Here is a 16,068-nt window from a genome sequence, read left to right on the forward strand (position 1 = left end):
GGTGTGGGAGTGTGCCTGTCCACCACCACTCAGAATCAAAGCAGGTGCATTGTCCCGCTCCTCCGAACCCGCTCTCCTGGCCACCAACCCCAACCTCGGCCTGCCCCACCCTTCCTTAACGGGACTGTCCCACCGTGTTCTTCCTACATCCCTTCGCACAATTGCCGGGAGATATTCTTCTTGCGAAGCCTGAGGCTTCTCTGCCACCGCGTCCCTCCGTTGGTCCTCAGAGCCGTCATGTATGTCCTCAGGTGTCTCCTTCTTCCTACGCGGGGCATCCTGAGAGCGCTGTCCGTGACAGAGGGCTTGTGGTGGGACTTGTTGAACACGGGGCTGGGGGAAACTGAGGAGAAGCGATCCCAGTGGTACAGTGACCCACTTGGCGGGGGAGGCCGTCGAGCCATTGTTCAGAACTCTGGCAGTGCTCAGAGGAGGCGATACGTACGAGGTTTGCGTGTTCAGGGCACCTCCCAAAGTGTGAGATACCTAGGAGGGACCGTCACTCGATTTCCAAACCCAGGTAGTGCACGGAAGGAGCTTTTGCAGATACAAATGTGTTTTCAATCAAACACCATTTTCCTGCACGTGAAACAGGTGCAGAAACAGCCTCCGGGAAGGCATTGACACCTAGAGCCACGCGGAGCGGGGAATGAAAGGGATGGAAAAAGCAAGCTCATCAACTGTGTTTGTCCGTGTGTATTTGTTCCTTGGGCAAGATAAATGAAGAGCATCAAGCTGTGTGTGTCTGTGTGCTGTCCGTGGCTTGGTTTGGGCCTCTCCGTTGCCTGCCTGGGAATGTCCAGTCCCTCTGCGGCCTGGGCTTGCACAGTTGCGGAAGTGTGTTTAAGTGTTTCTAGGGGTGAGTGGGTGAGTGGGTGGCGGCGTGAGAGGGCAGAATTCTTCCCTGGTGGCGCAGGCTGGGGAGGAGGAAGAACTGGGAGAAAGTCCACTGCATAGGGTCTTCCCGTTTTCCCGAGGAAGATAAGGTACTTCAAAGAAAAGGCTTTTGGAGCAAGGGCCTCAAGGTCCAGTGCTGGGACCTACGGGAAGATAGATTAGCTAGCACCCTCCCTGTGGGCAGTCGGGGCTCACACCTTGACGGCAGGCAACCAGGTGGGAGGCTTCACAGTTCCGCTCACAGTGGAACCAAATGCCCTCCCTAGAAGCCTGAGCACAGTGTATTTGGCCGTGAGGACCTCCCCGTGCGCCGTAGGATTCGGATCCACGTTTCGCGAGTGCGTGGATAGGGTGCATGCAGGGACTCTGGGCAAGGGAGGCAAGCCATGTGGGAAGTGGGTCAGTATAGTATGCTCAATTGGGGATGAATCCGACGCTGGAAGGGTGAGTGGCCAAGGGGACGAGGAGAAGCAGAGTGCCTGCGCCCTAGGTGTCACACACAGCGCCCCCGCACACTGAGCCACTCGTGCGCGCGCACACAGACACAGGCGCGCACACACGGAGGCACAGGCATGGACACGAAGTTGTGTTGGGCAGTCTCTGGCCCGTGATGCCCACAGTCAGTACATGTGGCCCATTTGGGGGCCCTTCTACATTTGCTCACATGGAAATGGCCTCCTGCAAGCAGGAGGGTTGCTTTGCCGCGTCTTTGGGTGCAGGCCTTCTTCTGCAACCCAGTAATCCTGAAGCAATATCAAGTCACCCTTCTTTCTGGCCGCTGAGACCCAAGGCGTGGATGGGCGAGAGAGTTGGAATGAGGGAAAGAGAGAGGGCAAGAGCCATGGGAAACGCAAAAGGACCGTTCCAGTGACAGAAGGAGCCCGTTTCTAGGCCGCGCTGGTCCTGTGAACTCAAGGCGACCAGAACGGGGGCTCCAGTCCCCTCCAGCCACAGGCCTTCCCTTTGGCTGTAGCTTCACTCTCAGATATCCCATATCCCGGGATAACCTCTCCTGCCCGCCGTGTTTGTCCCCGTGGCTTTTACGAGGGCTCCCTGTGATGCAGTGGGAACCAAATTCTGCAGGGGGAAGTGTGATTGGACTTGAGAAGGAGCCCAGCAGGCAGAGATCGCCAGGACAGCCGTGGATGCCAAGACAGGAGCCGGGCGTCCTGACGAACGCTTGGCTCCGGGTGCGAGGCCGAAATGGCACGGCGCGCGTGAGCCGGGGGCTTCGCAGGGTTGCTCCCAGGGTGGTCTCGCTGATGGGACGGCGGGCGTCCGGCGCGCCCAGCTCCCCGAGGCGCGAGGGGCGTGTCCAGCGGCGACTTCCTTTCTCGGCGTCCACGTGACCGGAGGTTAGGCAGGCGCCCCCTGGGACGCCGCTTGGCGGGACAACGACCCCCGAGGCGGACACGGCAAGGTGGTGCGCTCGGCAGGGGTGGGGGTGCTGAGGCTCGGCAGTCCCGGGGCTTGCGGCAGCTGCTTCCTCACACCACGGGGCTGAGGGCCAGCGCCCGGAAGGGAGTGAGGCTGCGTTGGGAGACAGCCGGGCTCCTGAGACCGCCTGTGTGGTCTCGCGGCGGCTCGGGGGCCTTCGGGAGCTAGGGCCCCTCAGGCCACCCGGCGCAGCAGGGGCCCTTGACTCGGGCCGGTGGCGGTTGGGCGTCCCAGGACGCTATTATGTTCAGTTTGGTGCAGGAAGCTGATGACGCCCAGGAGGTAAGGGCAGAGGCGGTCCTGAGAGTGGAGGTGGTGCCGGCGATGTCGGACGTCACGCAGGTGGTGGCGTTTGTGAGTGGGGACGAGAGGTTGGCGGCAGGCCAGGAACTTTGTCCGCACCCTGACTTGGGGAGAGAGGAGGGGGTGCTGGCTGAGGAGCAGATCGTGCGGGACGACCAGAGTGCCCTGCAGCAGTGGGCAGAGGGTGTGGAGCCCCGGGAAGGGGAGGAGGGGGACCTGCAGGGTGAGTTGGTGGCACCGGAGCAGGACGTGGTGCAGTGGGCGGGCGTCGTGCAGGCGGTGAGGACGGTGGCAGGGTATGACTTGTTTCTGGCCGTGGATGAGCTCTTCCCAGATCTGGAGGTGGGGAGGCACGAGGAGGTGATGAGCGAAGAGCTGTTGGTGGAGGAAGAGGATCATGAGTTTGTGCAAGGGCCAGACGAGGAGGAAGAGTGGCAGGAGGAGGAGGAGGAAGAGTGGCAGGAGGAGGAGGAGGAAGAGTGGCAGGAGGAGGAGGACGAGGAGGAGGAGCAGCAGCAACTGGAGGAGGAGGAGGAGGAGGACGAGGAGGAGGACGATATGGAGGAGTTGGAGGACGAGGAGGAGGAGCAGCAACTGGAGGAGGAGGAGGAGGACGTGGAGGAGGACGATATGGAGGAGGTTGAGGATGAGACCGAGCAGGGGGAGGAGGAGGCGGAGGAGGAGGCCGAGGAGGGGTTGATTGAGCAGGAAATCAGTGGCCTGGAGCAGTATGTCCTGGAGGGCAAGGACATCTTGCAGCCAGTGGAGGTGGTGGGTGAGGCTGAGCAAGAGTTAGAGGGAGAAGCAGAAGCAAAAGCTCCAGCAGAGGAGCCAGGGGAGCAGGAGCAGGCAGAGTCAGGGCAGGGTGGCAAGTGCACCTGGTCCCCACTGGAGGTGCTCCGGGCCCTTCAGTTAGAGATGGAGCCGGTGAACTTGGAAGCCAGCAGGGCCTTCTGTCGGCTCAAGCGCAAGACATGGCAGAGGCGCCGTCCCTATTTAGAACTGAGGAGCACCACCATTCAGCGCATCCCCGGATTCTGGGCCAAAGCTGTATCCTTGATGGTAGACGCGGGGGACCACAGTGTGCCCGCCCCAGTGAAGGAGAGAGCCACCAGCGGGGAGAGGTAGTTCAGCAAGGAAATAGACACACGGCAGTCAGTGTCGCGGCAGTGACCACAGTCTGATGCAAAAGCTCGGAGACGCCCTTTGAACACGCAGCTCCCACCGAAACCCTTCCTGGGGGTCCAGGGCCGCAGCCGCAGGTCAGAATCAAGCCCAGAAGAACGGCCAGAGTTGTCTGCAGGCGGCTCTCGGGCCCGCAGGTCCTTCTCAGAGTCTTGCCACGGCCGAGGCCGTCTCTGGGTCCGAGTCCTGAGACATTGTCAGGAATGTGTGATGTGCAGAAATAGAGATGTCCTGTGGAGCCCTGAGCGGGCAAGGATGCAGGGCAGATCAAAGTGTGTCAGGAAGCGGAGTCAGCCAGAGTGGGGGCAGACACGTGCGGGCCTCAAGAGCCTTTGTGCTCCTCTGGCCTGCTTCGGGCGGGGATGGACGTGGGGGCCTTGCCAGAGGATAGAGGGATCGGGCCAAGCCAGGTGCTTGTGTAGATGCGCTGCATGTGCTAGTTGTTTGTCGTCCAGCTTGCAGCGTGCAGGCTCCTTGACCCACAGCAGTTTGCGAACCACCCGGAATTGTCAGCCATGATGAGTGACCAAGACGAAGCCATGCTCAGCCACATGACCAATTTGAAGGTGAGCCTGCACAGACCAGGGCTAGGGAGGTAGGGGGCTTGGGAAAGTGACCTATCCCTGCTGGCAGGGAGGCGGTGGGTGTCTCCTACAGGAGACGTCTTCCCCCGCGCCCCTTCCCCCACCCACCCTTGTTCTATACAGGTGGAGGACGTGAGGCAGGCCAGCGAGGGCTGCAAGATGATGCTGTTCTTTCGCAGCAACCCCTACTTCCGCAACAGTGTGATCGTGAAGGAGTATGTCGTCAGCATCACAGGTGAGTGGAGGCTCCCCGCACGGGCGGCAGCAGGAGGCGGTTAGAAGTTGACAGGCAGTGCGCCCCTGTCCCCATACTCCTCGTGCTGCAGGATACCGGGCGTCCCATTCCACTGCCATTCATTGGCACCGGCATTATGAAAGACAGGCCTACAGACGCAGGCACCAGAACAGCAGCCTTAACTTCTTCAACTGGTTCTCTGACCACAACCTGGCCGGATCTGGCCGGATCGCTGAGGTAAGGACTCGGTGCCTAATGCCGTAAGAGAGCTTGGTGTGTTCCCCAGCGTCTGGGCTTTGTAACCAGATGCCTGCCCTGTCGTGCCGAGACGTGACTCCCCCGATAGATCATCAGTGAGGACGTGTGGCCCAACCCCCTGAAGTACTATGTGAGGAGGTCGGCACCAGGAGACGGCACGTACAGGAGCACAGGTGAGGGGACGCGCGCTGGGCACAACGCGCGCAGGGCACACGCCAGGTAACTGGGATGTTGTTGTGTCACATGGACACCCTGTGGCTGGGAAGACTACAGCCCCGGAGGCCCGGTCGTGCGGGCATCGGGATGATCCAGGAAGTCCGGAGCACTGCAGTGCCAACTCTGTTCCGGCCGGGGAGGCTGAGCGAGGGTGTGGGAGTGTGCCTGTCCACCACCACTCAGAATCAAAGCAGGTGCATTGTCCCGCTCCTCCGAACCCGCTCTCCTGGCCACCAACCCCAACCTCGGCCTGCCCCACCCTTCCTTAACGGGACTGTCCCACCGTGTTCTTCCTACATCCCTTCGCACAATTGCCGGGAGATATTCTTCTTGCGAAGCCTGAGGCTTCTCTGCCACCGCGTCCCTCTGTTGGTCCTCAGAGCCGTCATGTATGTCCTCAGGTGTCTCCTTCTTCCTACGCGGGGCATCCTGAGAGCGCTGTCCGTGACAGAGGGCTTGTGGTGGGACTTGTTGAACACGGGGCTGGGGGAAACTGAGGAGAAGCGATCCCAGTGGTACAGTGACCCACTTGGCGGGGGAGGCCGTCGAGCCATTGTTCAGTACTCTGGCAGTGCTCAGAGGAGGCGATACGTACGAGGTTTGCGTGTTCAGGGCACCTCCCAAAGTGTGAGATACCTAGGAGGGACCGTCACTCGATTTCCAAACCCAGGTAGTGCACGGAAGGAGCTTTTGCAGATACAAATGTGTTTTCAATCAAACACCATTTTCCTGCACGTGAAACAGGTGCAGAAACAGCCTCCGGGAAGGCATTGACACCTAGAGCCACGCGGAGCGGGGAATGAAAGGGATGGAAAAAGCAAGCTCATCAACTGTGTTTGTCCGTGTGTATTTGTTCCTTGGGCAAGATAAATGAAGAGCATCAAGCTGTGTGTGTCTGTGTGCTGTCCGTGGCTTGGTTTGGGCCTCTCCGTTGCCTGCCTGGGAATGTCCAGTCCCTCTGCGGCCTGGGCTTGCACAGTTGCGGAAGTGTGTTTAAGTGTTTCTAGGGGTGGGTGGGTGAGTGGGTGGCGGCGTGAGAGGGCAGAATTCTTCCCTGGTGGCGCAGGCTGGGGAGGAGGAAGAACTGGGAGAAAGTCCACTGCATAGGGTCTTCCCGTTTTCCCGAGGAAGATAAGGTACTTCAAAGAAAAGGCTTTTGGAGCAAGGGCCTCAAGGTCCAGTGCTGGGACCTACGGGAAGATAGATTAGCTAGCACCCTCCCTGTGGGCAGTCGGGGCTCACACCTTGACGGCAGGCAACCAGGTGGGAGGCTTCACAGTTCCGCTCACAGAGGAACCAAATGCCCTCCCTAGAAGCCTGAGCACAGTGTATTTGGCCGTGAGGACCTCCCCGTGCGCCGTAGGATTCGGATCCACGTTTCGCGAGTGGGTGGATAGGGTGCATGCAGGGACTCTGGGCAAGGGAGGCAAGCCATGTGGGAAGTGGGTCAGTATAGTATGCTCAATTGGGGATGAATCCGACGCTGGAAGGGTGAGTGGCCAAGGGGACGAGGAGAAGCAGAGTGCCTGCGCCCTAGGTGTCACACACAGCGCCCCCGCACACTGAGCCACTCGTGCGCGCGCACACAGACACAGGCGCGCACACACGGAGGCACAGGCATGGACACGAAGTTGTGTTGGGCAGTCTCTGGCCCGTGATGCCCACAGTCAGTACATGTGGCCCATTTGGGGGCCCTTCTACATTTGCTCACATGGAAATGGCCTCCTGCAAGCAGGAGGGTTGCTTTGCCGCGTCTTTGGGTGCAGGCCTTCTTCTGCAACCCAGTAATCCTGAAGCAATATCAAGTCACCCTTCTTTCTGGCCGCTGAGACCCAAGGCGTGGATGGGCGAGAGAGTGGGAATGAGGGAAAGAGAGAGGGCAAGAGCCATGGGAAACGCAAAAGGACCGTTCCAGTGACAGAAGGAGCCCGTTTCTAGGCCGCGCTGGTCCTGTGAACTCAAGTCGACCAGAACGGGGGCTCCAGTCCCCTCCAGCCACAGGCCTTCCCTTTGGCTGTAGCTTCAATCTCAGATATCCCATATCCCGGGATAACCTCTCCTGCCCGCCGTGTTTGTCCCCGTGGCTTTTACGAGGGCTCCCTGTGATGCAGTGGGAACCAAATTCTGCAGGGGGAAGTGTGATTGGACTTGAGAAGGAGCCCAGCAGGCAGAGATCGCCAGGACAGCCGTGGATGCCAAGACAGGAGCCGGGCGTCCTGACGAACGCTTGGCTCCGGGTGCGAGGCCCAAATGGCACGGCGCGCGTGAGGCGGGGGCTTCGCAGGGTTGCTCCCAGGGTGGTCTCGCTGATGGGACCGCAGGCGTCCGGCGCGCCCAGCCCCCCGAGGCGCGAGGGGCGTGTCCAGCGGCGACTTCCTTTCTCGGCGTCCACGTGACCGGAGGTTAGGCAGGCGCCCCCTGGGACGCCGCTTGGCGGGACAACGACCCCCGAGGCGGACACGGCAAGGTGGTGCGCTCGGCAGGGGTGGGGGTGCTGAGGCTCGGCAGTCCCGGGGCTTGCGGCAGATGCTTCCTCACACCACGGGGCTGAGGGCCAGCGCCCGGAAGGGAGTGAGGCTGCGTTGGGAGACAGCCGGGCTCCTGAGACCGCCTGTGTGGTCTCGCTGCGGCTCGGGGGCCTTCGGGAGCTAGGGCCCCTCAGGCCACCCGGCGCAGCAGGGGCCCTTGACTCGGGCCGGTGGCGGTTGGGCGTCCCAGGACGCTATTATGTTCAGTTTGGTGCAGGAAGCTGATGACGCCCAGGAGGTAAGGGCAGAGGCGGTCCTGAGAGTGGAGGTGGTCCCGGCCATGGCGGACGTCACGCAGGTGGTGGCGTTTGTGAGTGGGGACGAGAGGTTGGCGGCAGGCCAGGAACTTTGTCCGCACCCTGACTTGGGGAGAGAGGAGGGGGTGCTGGCTGAGGAGCAGATCGTGCGGGACGACCAGAGTGCCCTGCAGCAGTGGGCAGAGGGTGTGGAGCCCCGGGAAGGGGAGGAGGGGGACCTGCAGGGTGAGTTGGTGGCACCGGAGCAGGACGTGGTGCAGTGGGCGGGCGTCGTGCAGGCGGTGAGGACGGTGGCAGGGTATGACTTGTTTCTGGCCCTGGATGAGCTCTTCCCAGATCTGGAGGTGGGGAGGCACGAGGAGGTGATGAGCGAAGAGCTGTTGGTGGAGGAAGAGGATCATGAGTTTGTGCAAGGGCCAGACGAGGAGGAAGAGTGGCAGGAGGAGGAGGAGGAAGAGTGGCAGGAGGAGGAGGAGGAAGAGTGGCAGGAGGAGGAGGACGAGGAGGAGGAGCAGCAGCAACTGGAGGAGGAGGAGGAGGAGGACGAGGAGGAGGACGATATGGAGGAGTTGGAGGACGAGGAGGAGGAGCAGCAACTGGAGGAGGAGGAGGAGGACGTGGAGGAGGACGATATGGAGGAGGTTGAGGATGAGACCGAGCAGGGGGAGGAGGAGGCGGAGGAGGAGGCCGAGGAGGGGTTGATTGAGCAGGAAATCAGTGGCCTGGAGCAGTATGTCCTGGAGGGCAAGGACATCTTGCAGCCAGTGGAGGTGGTGGGTGAGGCTGAGCAAGAGTTAGAGGGAGAAGCAGAAGCAAAAGCTCCAGCAGAGGAGCCAGGGGAGCAGGAGCAGGCAGAGTCAGGGCAGGGTGGCAAGTGCACCTGGTCCCCACTGGAGGTGCTCCGGGCCCTTCAGTTAGAGATGGAGCCGGTGAACTTGGAAGCCAGCAGGGCCATCTGTCGGCTCAAGCGCAAGACATGGCAGAGGCGCCGTCCCTATTTAGAACTGAGGAGCACCACCATTCAGCGCATCCCCGGATTCTGGGCCAAAGCTGTATCCTTGATGGTAGACGCGGGGGACCACAGTGTGCCCGCCCCAGTGAAGGAGAGAGCCACCAGCGGGGAGAGGTAGTTCAGCAAGGAAATAGACACACGGCAGTCAGTGTCGCGGCAGTGACCACAGTCTGATGCAAAAGCTCGGAGACGCCCTTTGAACACGCAGCTCCCACCGAAACCCTTCCTGGGGGTCCAGGGCCGCAGCCGCAGGTCAGAATCAAGCCCAGAAGAACGGCCAGAGTTGTCTGCAGGCGGCTCTCGGGCCCGCAGGTCCTTCTCAGAGTCTTGCCACGGCCGAGGCCGTCTCTGGGTCCGAGTCCTGAGACATTGTCAGGAATGTGTGATGTGCAGAAATAGAGATGTCCTGTGGAGCCCTGAGCGGGCAAGGATGCAGGGCAGATCAAAGTGTGTCAGGAAGCGGAGTCAGCCAGAGTGGGGGCAGACACGTGCGGGCCTCAAGAGCCTTTGTGCTCCTCTGGCCTGCTTCGGGCGCGGATGGACGTGGGGGCCTTGCCAGAGGATAGAGGGATCGGGCCAAGCCAGGTGCTTGTGTAGATGCGCTGCATGTGCTAGTTGTTTGTCGTCCAGCTTGCAGCGTGCAGGCTCCTTGACCCACAGCAGTTTGCGAACCACCCGGAATTGTCAGCCATGATGAGTGACCAAGACGAAGCCATGCTCAGCCACATGACCAATTTGAAGGTGAGCCTGCACAGACCAGGGCTAGGGAGGTAGGGGGCTTGGGAAAGTGACCTATCCCTGCTGGCAGGGAGGCGGTGGGTGTCTCCTACAGGAGACGTCTTCCCCCGCGCCCCTTCCCCCACCCACCCTTGTTCTATACAGGTGGAGGACGTGAGGCAGGCCAGCGAGGGCTGCAAGATGATGCTGTTCTTTCGCAGCAACCCCTACTTCCGCAACAGTGTGATCGTGAAGGAGTATGTCGTCAGCATCACAGGTGAGTGGAGGCTCCCCGCACGGGCGGCAGCAGGAGGCGGTTAGAAGTTGACAGGCAGTGCGCCCCTGTCCCCATACTCCTCGTGCTGCAGGATACCGGGCGTCCCATTCCACTGCCATTCATTGGCACCGGCATTATGAAAGACAGGCCTACAGACGCAGGCACCAGAACAGCAGCCTTAACTTCTTCAACTGGTTCTCTGACCACAACCTGGCCGGATCTGGCCGGATCGCTGAGGTAAGGACTCGGTGCCTAATGCCGTAAGAGAGCTTGGTGTGTTCCCCAGCGTCTGGGCTTTGTAACCAGATGCCTGCCCTGTCGTGCCGAGACGTGACTCCCCCGATAGATCATCAGTGAGGACGTGTGGCCCAACCCCCTGAAGTACTATGTGAGGAGGTCGGCACCTGGAGACGGCACGTACAGGAGCACAGGTGAGGGGACGCGCGCTGGGCACAACGCGCGCAGGGCACACGCCAGGTAACTGGGATGTTGTTGTGTCACATGGACACCCTGTGGCTGGGAAGACTACAGCCCCGGAGGCCCGGTCGTGCGGGCATCGGGATGATCCAGGAAGTCCGGAGCACTGCAGTGCCAACTCTGTTCCGGCCGGGGAGGCTGAGCGAGGGTGTGGGAGTGTGCCTGTCCACCACCACTCAGAATCAAAGCAGGTGCATTGTCCCGCTCCTCCGAACCCGCTCTCCTGGCCACCAGCCCCAACCTCGGCCTGCCCCACCCTTCCTTAACGGGACTGTCCCACCGTGCTCTTCCTACAACCCTTCGCACAATTGCCGGGAGATATTCTTCTTGCGAAGCCTGAGGCTTCTCTGCCACCGCGTCCCTCTGTTGGTCCTCAGAGCCGTCATGTATGTCCTCAGGTGTCTCCTTCTTCCTACGCGGGGCATCCTGAGAGCGCTGTCCGTGACAGAGGGCTTGTGGTGGGACTTGTTGAACACGGGGCTGGGGGAAACTGAGGAGAAGCGATCCCAGTGGTACAGTGACCCACTTGGCGGGGGAGGCCGTCGAGCCATTGTTCAGTACTCTGGCAGTGCTCAGAGGAGGCGATACGTACGAGGTTTGCGTGTTCAGGGCACCTCCCAAAGTGTGAGATACCTAGGAGGGACCGTCACTCGATTTCCAAACCCAGGTAGTGCACGGAAGGAGCTTTTGCAGATACAAATGTGTTTTCAATCAAACACCATTTTCCTGCACGTGAAACAGGTGCAGAAACAGCCTCCGGGAAGGCATTGACACCTAGAGCCACGCGGAGCGGGGAATGAAAGGGATGGAAAAAGCAAGCTCATCAACTGTGTTTGTCCGTGTGTATTTGTTCCTTGGGCAAGATAAATGAAGAGCATCAAGCTGTGTGTGTCTGTGTGCTGTCCGTGGCTTGGTTTGGGCCTCTCCGTTGCCTGCCTGGGAATGTCCAGTCCCTCTGCGGCCTGGGCTTGCACAGTTGCGGAAGTGTGTTTAAGTGTTTCTAGGGGTGGGTGGGTGAGTGGGTGGCGGCGTGAGAGGGCAGAATTCTTCCCTGGTGGCGCAGGCTGGGGAGGAGGAAGAACTGGGAGAAAGTCCACTGCATAGGGTCTTCCCGTTTTCCCGAGGAAGATAAGGTACTTCAAAGAAAAGGCTTTTGGAGCAAGGGCCTCAAGGTCCAGTGCTGGGACCTACGGGAAGATAGATTAGCTAGCACCCTCCCTGTGGGCAGTCGGGGCTCACACCTTGACGGCAGGCAACCAGGTGGGAGGCTTCACAGTTCCGCTCACAGTGGAACCAAATGCCCTCCCTAGAAGCCTGAGCACAGTGTATTTGGCCGTGAGGACCTCCCCGTGCGCCGTAGGATTCGGATCCACGTTTCGCGAGTGGGTGGATAGGGTGCATGCAGGGACTCTGGGCAAGGGAGGCAAGCCATGTGGGAAGTGGGTCAGTATAGTATGCTCAATTGGGGATGAATCCGACGCTGGAAGGGTGAGTGGCCAAGGGGACGAGGAGAAGCAGAGTGCCTGCGCCCTAGGTGTCACACACAGCGCCCCCGCACACTGAGCCACTCGTGCGCGCGCACACAGACACAGGCGCGCACACACGGAGGCACAGGCATGGACACGAAGTTGTGTTGGGCAGTCTCTGGCCCGTGATGCCCACAGTCAGTACATGTGGCCCATTTGGGGGCCCTTCTACATTTGCTCACATGGAAATGGCCTCCTGCAAGCAGGAGGGTTGCTTTGCCGCGTCTTTGGGTGCAGGCCTTCTTCTGCAACCCAGTAATCCTGAAGCAATATCAAGTCACCCTTCTTTCTGGCCGCTGAGACCCAAGGCGTGGATGGGCGAGAGAGTTGGAATGAGGGAAAGAGAGAGGGCAAGAGCCATGGGAAACGCAAAAGGACCGTTCCAGTGACAGAAGGAGCCCGTTTCTAGGCCGCGCTGGTCCTGTGAACTCAAGGCGACCAGAACGGGGGCTCCAGTCCCCTCCAGCCACAGGCCTTCCCTTTGGCTGTAGCTTTACTCTCAGATATCCCATATCCCGGGATAACCTCTCCTGCCCGCCGTGTTTGTCCCCGTGGCTTTTACGAGGGCTCCCTGTGATGCAGTGGGAACCAAATTCTGCAGGGGGAAGTGTGATTGGACTTGAGAAGGAGCCCAGCAGGCAGAGATCGCCAGGACAGCCGTGGATGCCAAGACAGGAGCCGGGCGTCCTGACGAACGCTTGGCTCCGGGTGCGAGGCCGAAATGGCACGGCGCGCGTGAGCCGGGGGCTTCGCAGGGTTGCTCCCAGGGTGGTCTCGCTGATGGGACGGCGGGCGTCCGGCGCGCCCAGCTCCCCGAGGCGCGAGGGGCGTGTCCAGCGGCGACTTCCTTTCTCGGCGTCCACGTGACCGGAGGTTAGGCAGGCGCCCCCTGGGACGCCGCTTGGCGGGACAACGACCCCCGAGGCGGACACGGCAAGGTGGTGCGCTCGGCAGGGGTGGGGGTGCTGAGGCTCGGCAGTCCCGGGGCTTGCGGCAGCTGCTTCCTCACACCACGGGGCTGAGGGCCAGCGCCCGGAAGGGAGTGAGGCTGCGTTGGGAGACAGCCGGGCTCCTGAGACCGCCTGTGTGGTCTCGCTGCGGCTCGGGGGCCTTCGGGAGCTAGGGCCCCTCAGGCCACCCGGCGCAGCAGGGGCCCTTGACTCGGGCCGGTGGCGGTTGGGCGTCCCAGGACGCTATTATGTTCAGTTTGGTGCAGGAAGCTGATGACGCCCAGGAGGTAAGGGCAGAGGCGGTCCTGAGAGTGGAGGTGGTCCCGGCCATGGCGGACGTCACGCAGGTGGTGGCGTTTGTGAGTGGGGACGAGAGGTTGGCGGCAGGCCAGGAACTTTGTCCGCACCCTGACTTGGGGAGAGAGGAGGGGGTGCTGGCTGAGGAGCAGATCGTGCGGGACGACCAGAGTGCCCTGCAGCAGTGGGCAGAGGGTGTGGAGCCCCGGGAAGGGGAGGAGGGGGACCTGCAGGGTGAGTTGGTGGCACCGGAGCAGGACGTGGTGCAGTGGGCGGGCGTCGTGCAGGCGGTGAGGACGGTGGCAGGGTATGACTTGTTTCTGGCCGTGGATGAGCTCTTCCCAGATCTGGAGGTGGGGAGGCACGAGGAGGTGATGAGCGAAGAGCTGTTGGTGGAGGAAGAGGATCATGAGTTTGTGCAAGGGCCAGACGAGGAGGAAGAGTGGCAGGAGGAGGAGGAGGAAGAGTGGCAGGAGGAGGAGGAGGAAGAGTGGCAGGAGGAGGAGGACGAGGAGGAGGAGCAGCAGCAACTGGAGGAGGAGGAGGAGGAGGACGAGGAGGAGGACGATATGGAGGAGTTGGAGGACGAGGAGGAGGAGCAGCAACTGGAGGAGGAGGAGGAGGACGTGGAGGAGGACGATATGGAGGAGGTTGAGGATGAGACCGAGCAGGGGGAGGAGGAGGCGGAGGAGGAGGCCGAGGAGGGGTTGATTGAGCAGGAAATCAGTGGCCTGGAGCAGTATGTCCTGGAGGGCAAGGACATCTTGCAGCCAGTGGAGGTGGTGGGTGAGGCTGAGCAAGAGTTAGAGGGAGAAGCAGAAGCAAAAGCTCCAGCAGAGGAGCCAGGGGAGCAGGAGCAGGCAGAGTCAGGGCAGGGTGGGAAGTGCACCTGGTCCCCACTGGAGGTGCTCCGGGCCCTTCAGTTAGAGATGGAGCCGGTGAACTTGGAAGCCAGCAGGGCCTTCTGTCGGCTCAAGCGCAAGACATGGCAGAGGCGCCGTCCCTATTTAGAACTGAGGAGCACCACCATTCAGCGCATCCCCGGATTCTGGGCCAAAGCTGTATCCTTGATGGTAGACGCGGGGGACCACAGTGTGCCCGCCCCAGTGAAGGAGAGAGCCACCAGCGGGGAGAGGTAGTTCAGCAAGGAAATAGACACACGGCAGTCAGTGTCGCGGCAGTGACCACAGTCTGATGCAAAAGCTCGGAGACGCCCTTTGAACACGCAGCTCCCACCGAAACCCTTCCTGGGGGTCCAGGGCCGCAGCCGCAGGTCAGAATCAAGCGCAGAAGAACGGCCAGAGTTGTCTGCAGGCGGCTCTCGGGCCCGCAGGTCCTTCTCAGAGTCTTGCCACGGCCGAGGCCGTCTCTGGGTCCGAGTCCTGAGACATTGTCAGGAATGTGTGATGTGCAGAAATAGAGATGTCCTGTGGAGCCCTGAGCGGGCAAGGATGCAGGGCAGATCAAAGTGTGTCAGGAAGCGGAGTCAGCCAGAGTGGGGGCAGACACGTGCGGGCCTCAAGAGCCTTTGTGCTCCTCTGGCCTGCTTCGGGCGGGGATGGACGTGGGGGCCTTGCCAGAGGATAGAGGGATCGGGCCAAGCCAGGTGCTTGTGTAGATGCGCTGCATGTGCTAGTTGTTTGTCGTCCAGCTTGCAGCGTGCAGGCTCCTTGACCCACAGCAGTTTGCGAACCACCCGGAATTGTCAGCCATGATGAGTGACCAAGACGAAGCCATGCTCAGCCACATGACCAATTTGAAGGTGAGCCTGCACAGACCAGGGCTAGGGAGGTAGGGGGCTTGGGAAAGTGACCTATCCCTGCTGGCAGGGAGGCGGTGGGTGTCTCCTACAGGAGACGTCTTCCCCCGCGCCCCTTCCCCCACCCACCCTTGTTCTATACAGGTGGAGGACGTGAGGCAGGCCAGCGAGGGCTGCAAGATGATGCTGTTCTTTCGCAGCAACCCCTACTTCCGCAACAGTGTGATCGTGAAGGAGTATGTCGTCAGCATCACAGGTGAGTGGAGGCTCCCCGCACGGGCGGCAGCAGGAGGCGGTTAGAAGTTGACAGGCAGTGCGCCCCTGTCCCCATGCTCCTCGTGCTGCAGGATACCGGGCGTCCCATTCCACTGCCATTCATTGGCACCGGCATTATGAAAGACAGGCCTACAGACGCAGGCACCAGAACAGCAGCCTTAACTTCTTCAACTGGTTCTCTGACCACAACCTGGCCGGATCTGGCCGGATCGCTGAGGTAAGGACTCGGTGCCTAATGCCGTAAGAGAGCTTGGTGTGTTCCCCAGCGTCTGGGCTTTGTAACCAGATGCCTGCCCTGTCGTGCCGAGACGTGACTCCCCCGATAGATCATCAGTGAGGACGTGTGGCCCAACCCCCTGAAGTACTATGTGAGGAGGTCGGCACCAGGAGACGGCACGTACAGGAGCACAGGTGAGGGGACGCGCGCTGGGCACAACGCGCGCAGGGCACACGCCAGGTAACTGGGATGTTGTTGTGTCACATGGACACCCTGTGGCTGGGAAGACTACAGCCCCGGAGGCCCGGTCGTGCGGGCATCGGGATGATCCAGGAAGTCCGGAGCACTGCAGTGCCAACTCTGTTCCGGCCGGGGAGGCTGAGCGAGGGTGTGGGAGTGTGCCTGTCCACCACCACTCAGAATCAAAGCAGGTGCATTGTCCCGCTCCTCCGAACCCGCTCTCCTGGCCACCAACCCCAACCTCGGCCTGCCCCACCCTTCCTTAACGGGACTGTCCCACCGTGTTCTTCCTACATCCCTTCGCACAATTGCCGGGAGATATTCTTCTTGCGAAGCCTGAGGCTTCTCTGCCACCGCGTCCCTCCGTTGGTCCTCAGAGCCGTCATGTATGTCCTCAGGTGTCTCCTTCTTCCTACGCGG

The sequence above is a fragment of the Miniopterus schreibersii genome, assembly GCF_964146895.1.
Source record: "Miniopterus schreibersii genome assembly, chromosome: Y".
In the NCBI taxonomy this organism is placed as follows: Eukaryota; Metazoa; Chordata; class Mammalia; order Chiroptera; family Miniopteridae; genus Miniopterus; species Miniopterus schreibersii.